General features: G+C 43.8%; 1 protein-coding gene across 1 annotated transcript in view; it reads left to right on the top strand.

Moving 5' to 3' along the window:
- The window catches only part of LOC122794901 (pleiotropic regulator 1-like), a 319,076-nt gene that overhangs the window by 55,262 nt on the left and 248,823 nt on the right, over positions 1-14,991 (top strand). The window lies entirely within an intron of this gene.

Raw genomic sequence — 14,991 nt, 5'->3', positions numbered from 1 at the left:
GCAGTCATCTGTAAACTTGGTCAGCCATAGCCCACTGGTTTTGGCCTGCACCTTAGAAAAGTATATCCCAAATAACAGAGGCACTAAGACCGAACCCTGGGGTACACCGCTTGTTACGGGTCTACTGCTTGAGGTGGCTTCCCCCATTTTGACTAGGTGGGTTCTCAGTGAGCCAGTTTGCTACCCATCTGGTAATATAGGATTGATGCCTAGTTGGGAGAGTTTATCTATTATGTGTGAGTGGGGAATAGTGTCAAAGGCTTTGGCCAGTTCAAGTTAGGCGGTGTGCACAGTCTTCCACTCGTCCATGGCTTTGGTGACTGTCTTAAAGAAGTCGACCAAATTTAGCATACATGCCAAACTGTGTGGGATTGTGTGTTTTGGAGGTTGCCAATGTCCTTGTTAATGAGGTCCAGGATAATCCGTTCCATGGCCTTGCAGATCAGGCTAGTTAGGCTGATGGGCCTATAATTTCCCAGATCGGTGGACACTCCACCTTTGTGTAAAGGGATGACCGTGGCTGTCCTCCACTCAGCTGGGACAAAGCCTGTACTCGGGCTTTGGTTGAATAGGGTGCCTAATTGTTCTGCAAGTTCCTGCCTGAGTTCACATAGGATGCAGCCTGGTTTGTTATCGGGTCTTATGGAGGCTGTATTTTTTTGCCTTTGAGAGAGCAGTGATGACCTGTTCCCTAGATATAAGGGGAAGGGGGCAGGTACTGGGGATGTCCTGATTTTAATTATAGGTTCATAGGTTCATAGGTTCATACTAGGCTATCTGCCCGAGGGCATTTACAAGCCTAGCCCATAGTTTTGTGGCTTACGCCACCCCTTTAGTATGGGGAACTATACCCATTATTTTGCTGTGCCTCTGTCGAGCAGTGACACTGAGGTAATCCCTGGGGTATATCTGCGATCTCCCATCCATTGGTCAAGATTTCTCTTGAACAAGGCCAGCGAGGTGCTCTGCCTCACATATACCGGGATTTTGTTCCACAGCATAGGGAGTCTTTGGGTGATGAATCTATCCCTCCAGCACGTCCTATTAATAGCCGTGACGAGGTTTAAGTCTCCCGCCCTTGTGGCTCTGACAGATCTAGATTTTTTGAGGTGAAGCATATTCATCAGATCTGGGTTTGACATGGCCTTGTATGTCAGGCAAAGGTCACCTCTGAGCAAGCGGTAAGCGACTGAATAGAGCTGGAGTTCTTTCAGTCGGGCAGCATAGGATAGATTTTTGAGACCCTTTATCCTTTTGGTGAGGAACTTTTGTGGCCTCTCCAGCTGCTGCAAGTGTCGGGTCAGATACATTCCGAATGGGGCATTGTACTCAATCATTGGTCTGATGAGTGATGAGTATAGGGAGACTATGACCTCCCTTGATCTAGATGTGAATCCCTTCATGATAAGGTGGGCAATGTAGAAGGTCTTCCTAACTACTTTAGCTACATGGGTGTCGAATGACAGGCTACTGTCAACCTGGGTCCCCAGGTCCCTGATAACTTCTTCTGTGCTCAGTGGATTGCCACCTATATGGTAGCTAGGGGTAACCTTGTTTTTCCCGAAGGGTATGACTATGCATTTTTTGGCATTTAACTTTAGGCCATGGCTCTGGCACCATTTTTCCATTTCTGTGAGACCCTTCTGAAGGATATCTGTGTCAGATGTGTTTTTGACTATGGCGCCCAGTTTGCAGTCATCTGCAAACTTTGTCAGCCATAGCCCTCCTGTGTTTGCTTGTACTTCGGAAAAGTAGATGCCAAACAAGAGTGGGCCCAGGACTGAGCCCTGTGGGACACCACTTGTGACAGGCTTTGAATCTGACATGGTGCCAGCAACTCTGACCCTGTGGGCTCTGTCACTCAGCCAGTTTGCAACCCATCTTGTGATGTATGGGTTAACATTTAAGCTGATGAGTTTTTCAATGATACCCGAGTGGGGTATTGTATCAAAGGCCTTCGCCAGATCGAGGTAGGCTGTATGGACTGCCTTTCTCTCATCAATGGCTTTGGTGACTGTTTCGAAAAAGTCAACCAAGTTTAAAAGGCATGATCTGCCTTTGACAAAGCCAAACTGGGTTGGATCCAAAGTCTGCAAATTCCCTATGTCTTTATTTATGAGGTCCATTATGATCCTCTCCATGGCTTTGCAGATAAGGCTTGTCAAGCTAATGGGCCGGTAATTTCCAGGGTCGGTGGAGGCACCGCCTTTGTGAAGTGGGACCACAGTTGCAGTGCGCCACTCCCTGGGTACGTATCCAGAGGTGAGACTATGATTAAACAGCTGTCCTAGCTGTGGGTTTAATTCCTCGTTGAGTTCGTGGAGCACACAGCCGGGGACACCATCAGGTCCCATGGATGCTGTGTATTTTGCTTTGGAGAGAGCAGTTCTCACTTGGGCGTTAGAGATGTTTGGGGGGCTGCCATCGCTTGGTATAGATATCTCTCCTTTCGGGGGGGCGGGGGGGGGAGAAGTTTGCACTGAACCTGTCAGCCAGTATGTTGGCAATGTCTGTAGGATCAGTAATCTTCACATCATTTTTAACTAGTTCTGAGCATATCTGGGAGTTTCCTCCCAGGTTTCTAACATAGCTAAAGAAGGCCTTATGATTGTCTTTTGAGTCTTTAGCTATTTTTCTCTCAAAATTTGCTTTGGATGATTTTATGAGAGCTCTTAGTTTTTTACTTATAGTGATCAAAGGTGTCTTACCTTTTAAGGATTTATCTTGTAGTAGCTTCCTCCTTTTGTTGTAGAGTTTGTTTATGGCTGGGGTCCACCAGACTGGACGCTTGCCTTTGGTACAAAGAGTCTTTGTTTTGCTTGGGATTGCCTTATCCATGCAGTCCTGCAGGTGCTGGTAGAAGGCATTTGTAAGTGATTCAGCGGCTTGAGTACTGTTTTCCGCCGGCTCTGGGGCCTTAAAGGAGACCACACTAGTCTTTAGAAGTGTGAAGTCGGCTTTCGAGAAGTTCTTTACTGTGGTCTTTTTTATTTCAGGTGGGTGTGGGATGAGGACCTCCAGCGAGATTAGTTTGTGATCTGATCTCACCAGTGAGGGGTATACTTCGGTGTTGAACATTGTGCTCCCATGTTCGTGATGATGAGATCAAGTATGTTTTCTCCTCTTGTGGGGATGGTGACTAGTTGTTCCATGGCATTTGAGTTTATGAATTCCAGGAACTTTTGGGCTAGGGTGTTTGGGCTTGAGTAGTGTTCCCAGTCTATATTAGGGTAATTGAAGTCACCTAGTATGATGGTGTTTGGTGATACATTTATCCCTCCAGTGTTTTCAGGAAGGCCATGTGAGGTTCCTGAGTTTGTGAGGGTGGCCTGTAACATGCTACAATTTGCAGAGCAGTCTTGCCTATGGTTAATTGCACCTGGATGGTCTCCGATGCATCGTGCGTTGCCACCAGTCTTGAGGTGTGGGTGTCCTTGATGAATATGGATACCCCCCCTCCTTTCTTGGTATTGTCCGGATTTTGGGGCCGGAACGCATGATATGAGGTAAAACCTGGTAGTGCTGGGGTGCTCTCAGGAGCCTTGAACCAGGTTTCTGTCACAGCACAGACATCGATGTTCTGCATACTGAGAAGGGCCTCGAGTGCGTGCATTTTGAGATTTAGACTTCTGGCATTGAGCAGCATTACCCTTAGTTTTTTTCCTTTTTTGTGTTCTAGGGTGGTAGGTTTAGAATTTGAGCCTTGCCTAAAAAAGGCACTATGGGGGTGGCAAGAGCCTTTGCCAATATCCGAATCCCAGGGTGACAGGTGCAAGCCGTCCCTTGCGAAGCAGCGTGGCTTGTCCAGCATGTCATCCCAGGCAGACAGACATTGATCCCTTTGAATGACACCAGAGTTTAAGCCAATTGTTAAAGCTGATCATCTTATCTCTGTATTGTGGCATCATTCTTGGTGAAGGTAGGATACTGCTCAATGTCAGGGTCACACCCGCCTGGGCTACATAATCAGAGAGCTCCTCAATGTCTCTTTTCATGTAGTCCAAGGAGGTACGTCTCAGGTCGTTTACACCAGCGTGGACAATGACTGAGTCATATTTGTACCTGCTGTTGAGAGACCTGAGTGCTTGCGTTATGTGGCGGATTCTAGCGCCCGACAGGCAGCTTACTGTAACTCTCTCCTTACTCAGTCTGGTGAGCAGGACGTCAGTGTGTCTGACTATGGAGTCACCAATGACTAGTGTGTCTGGCATTGTGTTTGGCCTTAAGGGCTGTGACTGACACTCTGACTGTGAGGTCTATGTGTTGCAGGTGTTGTGTTCTGAGGTGGTGGTTGTTTGGGTGTCTGCTTTGGTGGCCTCTGCTGTTTTGGTAGATTTTTGATCAGAGCCTCCGAGTATGTCTTTGTGTGTTTATGTGTATGATTTGAGGTTGTGATGGTACTATGTGAGACTGGGTCTCTAGTGTGTGTGGTAACCTTCTCCTCCTGACTGGTCTTGCCAGTCCTATGTTGAGAGAGCTCAGCCTCCAGTTTGGCCGTATAGTTGCATCTCTCGCATGTATTTGTGTTTTGTGGGAGGAGGAGAGGGTTGACTGTGTACATGAGGCAATTGTAACATTGCCTCAATATTCCCAGGTTCACCAGCTGAGCAGGAGAGGACACTAGCAACTGATCCCTCGACATGCTAGAAGGAATAGACAAAAAAACTTTAAAAGAGATTCCGGGGGACGTGGGTGACCGAGAAATGGGGGTTTGCCTTTTGGGGTACTATCTATGACAAGAGTGCTGTATCAAGGTAATAAGTACTGTAGGAGCAAGTGCTAGGTTTAACAGATAGAGAATAGTCTACTTGGTGTCAAGTAGAGATGATCTTTTTAGTTATAGGATACGCTGATTAGATCAGTAGTATAGTTCAAGGAAGGTAGTTTTAAGGGAAAATTTGAAGAGTGGACTTTAGGTAGCCCGAATAGTTTAAACCTGCTTAACCGGCGCTGCCCTAGTGTGCAACAGTTGCAACTCCGCGCTAATTCGCGCTAAAGCGCGCTACAACGCGCTTTATAGCAGGGGGCTGGAAAAGACAGGAAATGACCCAAAATGGCCAATAGACTACAAGTTACTGCCTTAAACCACTCCTCTAAGGACAAACAGGCAGCTCAGTACTCCCCACTCTCACTGGTGAGTAAAGAAACTTCCCCCTGACCAAACAAGGAAAATGGAGAAACACAGGAACCAAGACAAAGCCCAGGGATCAGCAAAATCTGGTCTCTGGAACACTAGTTAGGAAAGTATGGAAAACAAGGATATTTTTTTTGTTTTTTTTTCAAGTTTTTTTTTACAGAAAAGCAGAAAACACAATAAATGCTATGATTTTCGACTAAATGCTATCAAAAGCTAGTACACTTGAGTGTATTAGCCTGTAGTTTAACTTTTAGGCAAAACTTAAACTAGCAAGTGCAGTAAACAGTTTTAGCTTATAAACACAGTAAAAACAGTGCAAACTTTGATAAAACAAGCAGAAACAGTAGTCGAAAGGCACAAAAAGTCGAAAAAGCCAAGAAAAATACTTAAAATCTGGAAAGGTAGTCTTTTCTGGTCTCTGCTGCTAGAGGAACACTGCTGGCCACCACGAGGAGCTGTGCTGAGTTCTCAATAGCTGGAAAAGCCTGCCAAAACGCGCTTTATAGCAGGGGGCTGGAAAAGACAGGAAATGACCCAAAATGGCCAATAGACTACAAGTTACTGCCTTAAACCACTCCTCTAAGGACAAACAGGCAGCTCAGTACTCCCCACTCTCACTGGTGAGTAAAGAAACTTCCCCCTGACCAAACAAGGAAAATGGAGAAACACAGGAACCAAGACAAAGCCCAGGGATCAGCAAAATCTGGTCTCTGGAACACTAGTTAGGAAAGTATGGAAAACAAGGATATTTTTTTTTGTTTTTTTTCAAGTTTTTTTTTACAGAAAAGCAGAAAACACAATAAATGCTATGATTTTCGACTAAATGCTATCAAAAGCTAGTACACTTGAGTGTATTAGCCTGTAGTTTAACTTTTAGGCAAAACTTAAACTAGCAAGTGCAGTAAACAGTTTTAGCTTATAAACACAGTAAAAACAGTGCAAACTTTGATAAAACAAGCAGAAACAGTAGTCGAAAGGCACAAAAAGTCGAAAAAGCCAAGAAAAATACTTAAAATCTGGAAAGGTAGTCTTTTCTGGTCTCTGCTGCTAGAGGAACACTGCTGGCTACCACGAGGAGCTGTGCTGAGTTCTCAATAGCTGGAAAAGCCCGCCAAAACGCACTTTATAGCAGGGGGCTGGAAAAGACAGAAAATGACCCAAAATGGCCAATAGACTACAAGTTACTGCCTTAAACCACTCCTCTAAGGACAAACAGGCAGCTCAGTACTCCCCACTCTCACTGTGGGGAGGTGGAGAGGGGTGAAGTTTTCGCTGAATCTGTCAGCCAGCAAGTTTGCTATATCTACGGCATTTGTATATGTGGTGTCCTTGACTACCAGTTTTGAACAAATCTGGCTGCTTCCTTTGAGGTTGCAGACATATGTGAAGAAGGCCTATGATTCTCTAGTAGATGTGACCAATTTGGACACTAAGTTTGCATTGGAGGATTTCACTTGTGCTCTTATTTGCCTGTTCAAGCCAAGGAGACATTGCTTCCAATTGGACACCTGCTCCTTCTTGGTCTTGGACAGCAATTTTTTTCCTTTTATTATAGAATTTATTTATTGCAGATGTCCACCAGACAGGTTTACTCTTCCTTGCGGAGGATGATTTAGTTCTGTTGGATATTCCTGATTCCATGCATCTATATAAAGGCTTGTATAGTGCTTTGGTGTAATTTTGGATATTGGAGCAACTTCCTATGGAGGACATGCATGTATACACACACACACACACACACACACACACACACACAACTTTTTGTTGTCTTCTTTTTTTTTTTTTATATTTTACACACGCAAAATAGCAAAAGTGCTGTTTAGCGAGCGTAAAATAATAGCAGCTGTTCGTTTTTCTCAGTCCAGCCTCCAGTGAATTGGCAGACTCGTTTTTCAGCGGGCATTACTTTTACATTAATACCCTGCTGGTGAATGCTCGTTCTCTCCAGTCAAGGTGCTAATGTACAGTAAGCCTATTGTCTAATCTTAATTATTGCACTATGTGGTGTTTGTAATTATATTTCTAAATATTTTTTAGGAACTTTTGATTAATTTCAGTCCAAAATCTTCAACCAAATTAAAAAAAAAAGTACTGAAGTTTTACTACAGTAGTATAGGAGCAGATCAAATTTTTAATTAGAATATTTATCCTGAAACTTAAGTGAATGTGTCAGGAGTATATTACTATCCGCTCCCATTGACTAGTTTTCCCTTTTTCCTATAGGTAAGTTTTGATATTTAATAACAAGTAATGCAAGGCAGGTATCTTCATTTATTCAAGTGGAAAAGCTGAAGCTCCAGTATTATTTAATAACCAAATCTGAGGACTTATTGGAACCTTGTGACGAGAAATTAGCAGAAATAATTTTATGGTGGGTTGATGCAGTCCATTTATTACTTTCTACTAGCTATGAAAAAAGGGGAAACCTAAGCAGGATAGCAGTTCAACAAATAGCCAACATCTTGTTTTGGAAGTTTATTAAGCTTTATACTATATTTCCAGTTGAATTGCTTTTTGGCATGATGTTTTCATCTTTTTCATCTTTTTATTTGTTTGTACTCTCGAAGTCCGCGGTGGTGGTGCTGCGGTAGCGTTGTCGCCTCACAGTAAAAGATGCTGACCGGTTCGACTCTCAGCTAGAGCGTCTTCTGCGTGGAGACATGCGTGAATGGGCGTACCTTCGTTGAAGGTTGTGCGTTAGGGCTGGCAACTCAGCACGTAAAAATCAACTGCCAATCATTAGCAGGCCGGAGTTCCGCTGTGGCGACCCCTAACCAGGAAAAGCCACATTTGTTTGTACTCTCGCATAGTAACATTAAAATATGTTGCTATTTGTCAGTATTTGCAATTTCCTTGCATGAAATTTTAAATAATAAATGTGTCTGAAAGGTGTTTTGCTGGTCCCAGTTTAAAAGAAAAAAAAAAGGGGTGAAGCATACCTTTAATTCTTAAGTAGAGTAGAATTGTTATTTAATCTGATTTTGATTGAACTATTTGTAATAAATTACGTTCGGTTTGTAGTTATAGTTTAGTAAAATGTAGAAAAGCTACGGTGATATAAAGCAAGAGTGTTTATTTTAAGGAAAAAAGAAATAATATTGAAAATGTGGTATTTCCCGTAAAGCATGAAGCTGAGATGCAAAGACATGATTGAACTTGTACAAAAATCCTTCTGCTATTCTGTGGAGCTACAGGTTGCATGTGACAGCAAAACACTTTTTATATAGTATCTAGACTAGTTCTGAGGTGTGCATGGACTGCTCTGGGATAAATTGTCTGCAAGTTTCCTACAACTACTAAATGCTTCCAGAATTTGAAGCGGATAGAATACAGCATATCTCTAATGATTACTAGTCAGGCCAAAATAGCCTGTTAATGACAGTCATCTGTTAAATCTTGTGTTTTATGTTTCTTGGTGCAATTATTTGCTGTACATTTAATTTTCGAAAGTGTATTGCTTGATTTTGTTTTTGTTTTATTATTAAATTTCAGCAACTTGTGGCTGATGCCTTGTTTGTTAGTATATAAGGCTAATCTCTAAACTCATTCACTTAATTGTTTATATTCTTTCAGAGAGTGATTTGTTAATTTGTACGTGCCAGTTGCATTATAGTTGACTTATTTTATTTTAGTAATGAACAGTAGTTGTATTTTTGGTGTGCTATACTGGAATAGCTTGCCACAGAGAGTTACTGTAAAGATGAGAAGAGGGGCACTGCCACTAGAGTGTGTGTGTGTGTGTGTGTGTGTGTGTGTGTGTGTGTGTGTGTGTGTGTGTGTGTGTGTGTGTGTGTCTACACGCGCATGCTGGCAAAATTATTTTTGGCCATGTTTTCAGTAACTGTTAAGATAGCATTGAAAGACTCTGGGTTTAGAGCAAGACGGGTGAAACCCTGGGATAAAGATTATAACTTTGTTGTACAGTTCATTTTAAGGCTTAGTTAGGTGTGGCAAGTGTTGGTCATAGCCTGAGGAAGTAGTGCATGTTTGCTCTCAACACTGTGAATCGTAAGGCCATAGCCCCTATAAGTCATGTATTTAATCGCTTACAGAGATGTGGATGCCCTGGATATTGGACTTGTATAGCTTGCAGAGACAAATAACATTAATAAACATAAGAGCCCAACACTGAGCATTGTGTAATGCACAATTTTACAAGTAGTCTTCTGGAGAGTGATCCCCTTCCCTTCATCCTGCATTTTTAAACCAACACTTGTGACATAGGCACATTTGCATGTAATCAAATAGTATTAACAAGTTAAAATTAACAAACATTATGCTTCACATATATTGCTACATATCCTATAATCTAAGCAACATTGCATAAATTATCCAGTTCCTGTCCCTTTTTTTAAACAAGAACCATCACTTATACCATAAGCAATCGTACATTTATTTAAATGAAAACAAACCACACTGACACAATCGTAGTTGCAAGCATTTTACATCATAAACCAAACTGACTCACTCCTAGTTGCAAACCTACATCACTTGCCTCTCAACGTCTTCATGCAAGACATCTGGACAAAGCCCAACAAAATGGGGGGGCAGAGGGACCAAAAATAGGGACCTATTTTAAAGACTGTTTTTATAAACTCAGAAAGTTGCTAGAGCAACAGGGCTTGTTTTAACGTACAATCTGCCGAGTCCGTCTTCATTCATTCTTGACAAATGGTACTCTGTTCCTATCCTTGGAACCAGCTTGGCTGTTGTACAGCTCGCACCAGCCAATAATCTCTCAAGCTAAGACTCTACCCACAGTGCCCCTCTCTCCATTGCTTCAGATCTTGTTTGCTGCTCTGATAACAAGATGCATCAGCTGATACGCTACAGCTAAGTGTTTCAATTATATATTCTTTTCCTTGAGAATTTGGTTTCCATACTTTTAACTAGTCTATAATTACTCTCCCTTTTGTATCTAGTCTGTGGAATTCAGCTTCTCTACCCTTCTTACCTTAATGGTATTCTTTATTACTATTGTTGGTAATTTTCCCCTCCCTTTTAGTAATCTATTTTCTTACCATCACTGGTATTCTCCATTTCTGGTATTTCTCCCTGCTATTGCTGGTAGTTTTTTTTCTCTCACCTTTCAGTGTGTTTGTGTGGTATTGAAATGGCAGAAAAAACAAAAGGCTTGTCTGGCTTCAAAGAAAGATGTTCAATTCAGATGGGTCATCTTTCATGTGTGTATTGCTTGGGTGCACCCCATTTGGAAACTAATTGTATGATCTGCCAAGGCTTTAGTACAAGAAGACTGGCAGAGCACCAAAATAAGTTGATTCTGAAGAGATTGTTAAAATCCTTATTTGATGAAGCCTTGTCTAAGCCAGAGTTCTCTAAAACTGAACACAAAAAGAGAAGTCATTTGGTGCCGAGCTCTCCTTCTGCACCGGAGACAAAAAAGCATAAGTCTCCTGTTCCATCAGCCTCCATGGAACCGAAGAGTAAGATTCTTAAATTGATTTCAACCAAGCTTCAGTAGTTATGGCCCCCATCGGTACTGACAGTTTCAACACCGAGTTTGCCATCCTCAGCACTGACTGTTTTGTCAGCACCGTCATCTTTGACCTCCCACTCGGTTTAGACTTCTCCATCTGCTCTGCAGCTTATGGTACCAATGCAAGCAACTTTAGTGCCTCCCAGAACAAGGTACTCCCCTTCTATAAACCCCTTTCCAGGTCAACTTCTCAGTTCCTTCTTGGATAGCCCAGCATCTCCCTTGGGGATGTCAGTCCAATCAACCAGAAGTCTTTCTGAGTAGACACTGTGAGATTAGTGGATCAGCTTTTGGTGGCCAGGGGTCTTCCTGCACCCACTCAGACCTCCCTCCCATCTGGAGTTGGGGTATTTTTTCCTAGGGCTCCTCCTGACTTTCCTCCTCTGACCTCCTCTCTAGGTTCAGAGCCCGACACTTCAATTATCCTGGTTCCAGCTATGTGCCAACAGAAGCTGCTTCTTCAGTGCCAGGATCATCTCTGATGTCTTAGGTTCCCTCAGAATGAATAGGCTGTTGAGGCCCCAGTTCAGAGAGCTCCAGTATGGTCCCTTTTTTTTTTTTTTTTTTTTTTATCAGAGTCATCCATGGCTCTCGGAACCCTGACAGTTTCTGACTCTTCCCCAGCTCCTGTTTTGGAGGGCGGTCCTTAAGAGTGGTATGTGACCCCGGTTCCGAGGTTGTCCTTCTGGGCTCCCATCCCTCTTTGGGTGGGGCTACCTTCCAGCTCATGGAGAGAGCTTTAGCCTCAATGAGCTCTCAGCTGGCCCCATTTATGTTGGAATGCCACTTATCTGTACCTTCTGGACCGCAGCTGCCACCATCTCTCACATCGGGACAGCGAGCACTGAAATTGCAAGATATCCCTGTTCAGGACCCCTCTTCTTCGGAGTTTTTCCTACTGAGGAACCACCCCGTAAGAAAGACTTGTAAGAGGAAGCACTTAGATTATCCAGAAGACTATCTCACAGAAGACACAGATTACGATAAAGGGGAGGGTTCCCCCGGTCACCCCCTGAATTTGTCTCTTTTGGAGACATCCTGGAGATCTTAAAACAGAGGAGTGATTGGAAGTCCACAAACCCATCCTCAGAGGAATCTGTGTTCTTGCAGGCTTTCGGTGCTCACCCCATCTGCTTGATGGGTGACCCCGCCTGCTGACTATCTTATTAAGCTTATTGCGCAATGGGTGTGAGAGGCTCCTGATTCCAAAGAGCCGATTCCCCTGAGTCCAAATAAAATTTTATCAGCTTCAGAAGACCAACCACATTGGAGAAAGTGTTTAGCAGTAGATGCTATGGTGGTGGCGGCAGCCACCAAAAAGGAACTTGCCGAGGAGAAGTCCACTGTCCACCCTCCTAACCAAAAGTTTCAGATAAGGGAAAGATTTGGGAAGTGGGTTTATACCTCATAGACCTTTGCTCTTAGGTCCTAGAATTTCATGGCACACTTCACTAGACTCCAAAAGGATCTGGTAAAGGAGCTATTGGATACCCTCGCTGGAGCTGTGTCTGACGAGGTGCGAGATAAGGTTGCCTCTCAGCGTGCCACCCTGAAGTGTATATTGAAATTGTCCATGTGGCTCATCGCTCATGCAGCTGAGGGAACGACCAGAGCAGTGGGTTCAGGCGTCGCCATAAGGCACCATGCCCGGATGTGTTTCTGTGACTTTGCGGAACCTTTCAAGTCTTCCTTCGTCAATGCTCCTATTGATGGATCTTCCTTGTTTGGCCCAAAAGTCAGAGACACACTAGCCAGGTGTGAAAAAGATGGAAAGACCCTTTCTGCTGTGGGCATTTATTTTTCTACTCCTCAACAATCCTACTGTGGGAATCAGAGGAGTGGGAAAATGTGGTTCAAAAAGTCCCAAAGGCCTTTTCAGGACACAAGTGGCGAATATTCCCCTCCGGGCAGAGTGGAGAGTTCTAATGGAAGAGCCATCCCCGTGGCAGAGGTGGCCATGAAATTAGTGCTCCAGAGACGACTCCTCTGGACAGCACTAGCAGTGCTTCTGAATGGAGGCCCGATTGCTTACCTCTGTAAGCAGTCGGGGAAAGATTTTCACTGCACCAGACAGCCTGGCTACTGATAACTTTGGATACTTGGGTGCAGAGAATTATCATCACAGGTTACTACATTCCCCTTGCTGTCTTTCCAAAGTCCCGAAAAAGACTCCCCAATGTTCCATCCAATCAGAGGGACCAAGCAACCATAGAAATTCAAAAGCTGCTAGAAAAAGAGTCATCCAAGAAGTCCCACCACACCGAGAATCCGGATTTTACTCAAAATTCTTTTTAGTGCCAAAAAAAACAGAGAACCGGAGACCAGTTTTAGATCTCTGCCTTCTGAACAAGTTCATTCAGCAAATGAAATTCCGGATGGTGACAGTTCAGTCTATTCTTCCCTTTCTAGAGGAAAATGATTGGATGTGCTCTGTAGACCTTCAAGACACATATTACCACATAAAGATGGGCAAGCACTCCAGAAGGTTCCTCCTCTTCCAGCTGGGAGCCAGTCATTTCCAGGTCAGAGTGCTGCCCTTTAGTCTCACCGTAGTCCCCAGAGTGTTCACCAAATGCATGGCAGTGGTAACAGCTCATTTGAGGCTGCACGGATTCTAAGTGTTTCCATACCTAGATGACTGGCTCCTCACCACCCCCACCAGGCGTCTACTGCTTCAAGCCACAGACTTCATATTGCATCTTTTCTAGTCCTTGGGCATTACAATCAGCACAGACAAATCCCAGTTGACTCCAAAACAAAACCTAGAATTTATAGGAGTATGCCTCAATACAATTTATTTTGTAGCTTCTCTCCCTTTACACAGACTACAGAAAATAAGGTCTCAAGTACAACTCATCATATCAATAGACAATGTTCCTGCTGTTCTTGTCCTGCAAGCCCTAGGATCCGTGTCAGCGACCATAACTGTAGTGCCCCTGGCAAGATTTCATATGAGGCTGCATCAGTGGCGCTTAGCTGCGCAATGGTCAATACTTATGCTCCCAATGTCTTATCCTATTTTGATAACAAACAGCTGCAAGAAGGATCTATCCTGGTGGGTGAAGTCAGAGGAAAGTCTATGGGGCTGCACCTTAACGCTGTCTCTGCCCACAGTCATAGTGACCACGGACGCTTCCCAGATCAGGTGGGGAGGGCCTTATCTGGGAAGAACAGTTTAAGGCTCTTGTTCCCTGCAAGAAGCAAATTTGCACATCAATGTCCTGGAATTGAGGGCAGTGCTTCTAGCATTGCAAAGCTTTGTCTGCTCTTCCTTCAGGGATGATTGCAATTCAGACATGTCAACAGTCTGGTACATCAACAAACAAGGTGGAACCAGATCTTATCCCCTTTGCTGGGAAGCTCTCAGGATATGGCAACGGGCGATGTTATGTAGTCCTATCTCGCCTACATTCTTACCCATGGGTTCGGAGTCAAATATCGGCTCCGAATCAGCCTACTTACTAGCTCAAAAGTCTCTGATTGGCTGGGCTAAGAGAGTATCCCATAGTACACTGCTTCACATCCCCAGATCTCGTTTGCCGCTTGTAGAGCTCGGACGTGGTATCGCTTGGCTGTGGCTAAGTACTCTTTTTTGACTTATTTCTCTTCAGAAATTGGTTGCTTCATACTTCAAAAGCTATTTTAATAGCTATTCTTGCTGTGGTAGTTGTGTTTGTGTGTTTAGTAGTGTTTTTGTGGTATCCCTGACAGTTCCCATGGGCTAGGCCCGTTTTAGTTAGAGGACCTAGGCCTCCCTTAGTGAATAGTTAGCCTGTTTGTTATTGTATTTTCCTTTTGAGAACCGTTTAAGTTAGAGGTTCTCTCTCTGTGTTCTCATTGTTATTGTTGCTGGTTTAGAGCTTCGCTCTTCTCTGTGGTACTGTCTAACTGGTGGGCTTCCCGCCCTTTTTGGTAATTGTTAACTGTAGTTACGTTGTGTGCTTTGCACCCGTTGGAAGTCGTTAATTCTTTGAATATGTCTAAGGATCAGAAAGAACATAAGCCTTCTGGCTTTAAAAGTGTTCAAAGTGCAGATATAAAATGTCCATCACGGATGGACACTCTGTCTGTGTTTACTGTCTTGGAGCCATCCATTTACAGGAGTTGTGTAGTTTTTGCCACTCCTTCAGTCCTAGGGTGCTCCAAGAGAGGAAAAACAAATTGATTTTAAAGGGACTGCTTAAACCATCTTTCGAGGAGGCTATAGATTCGGCTCCCAGTCGAAATCTAAGTCCTCCAAGTCCAAGAAAAGGTCTCCGGCTCCATCAGCATCTTCGGAGCCTCTGGAGAAAATTACCATATTGGATACTGCTTCCTCGGCTCCACCGTCTTCGGGGCCGCAGGAGGTTTCTGTATT

Source organism: Protopterus annectens, chromosome 2.part1 (genome assembly GCF_019279795.1).
Source record: "Protopterus annectens isolate FY-2018-M chromosome 2.part1, PAN1.0, whole genome shotgun sequence".
Taxonomy (NCBI): Eukaryota; Metazoa; Chordata; order Ceratodontiformes; family Protopteridae; genus Protopterus; species Protopterus annectens.
The sequence above is the reverse complement of the archived record's forward strand: the minus strand, read 5'-3'. Positions and strand labels throughout refer to the sequence as shown.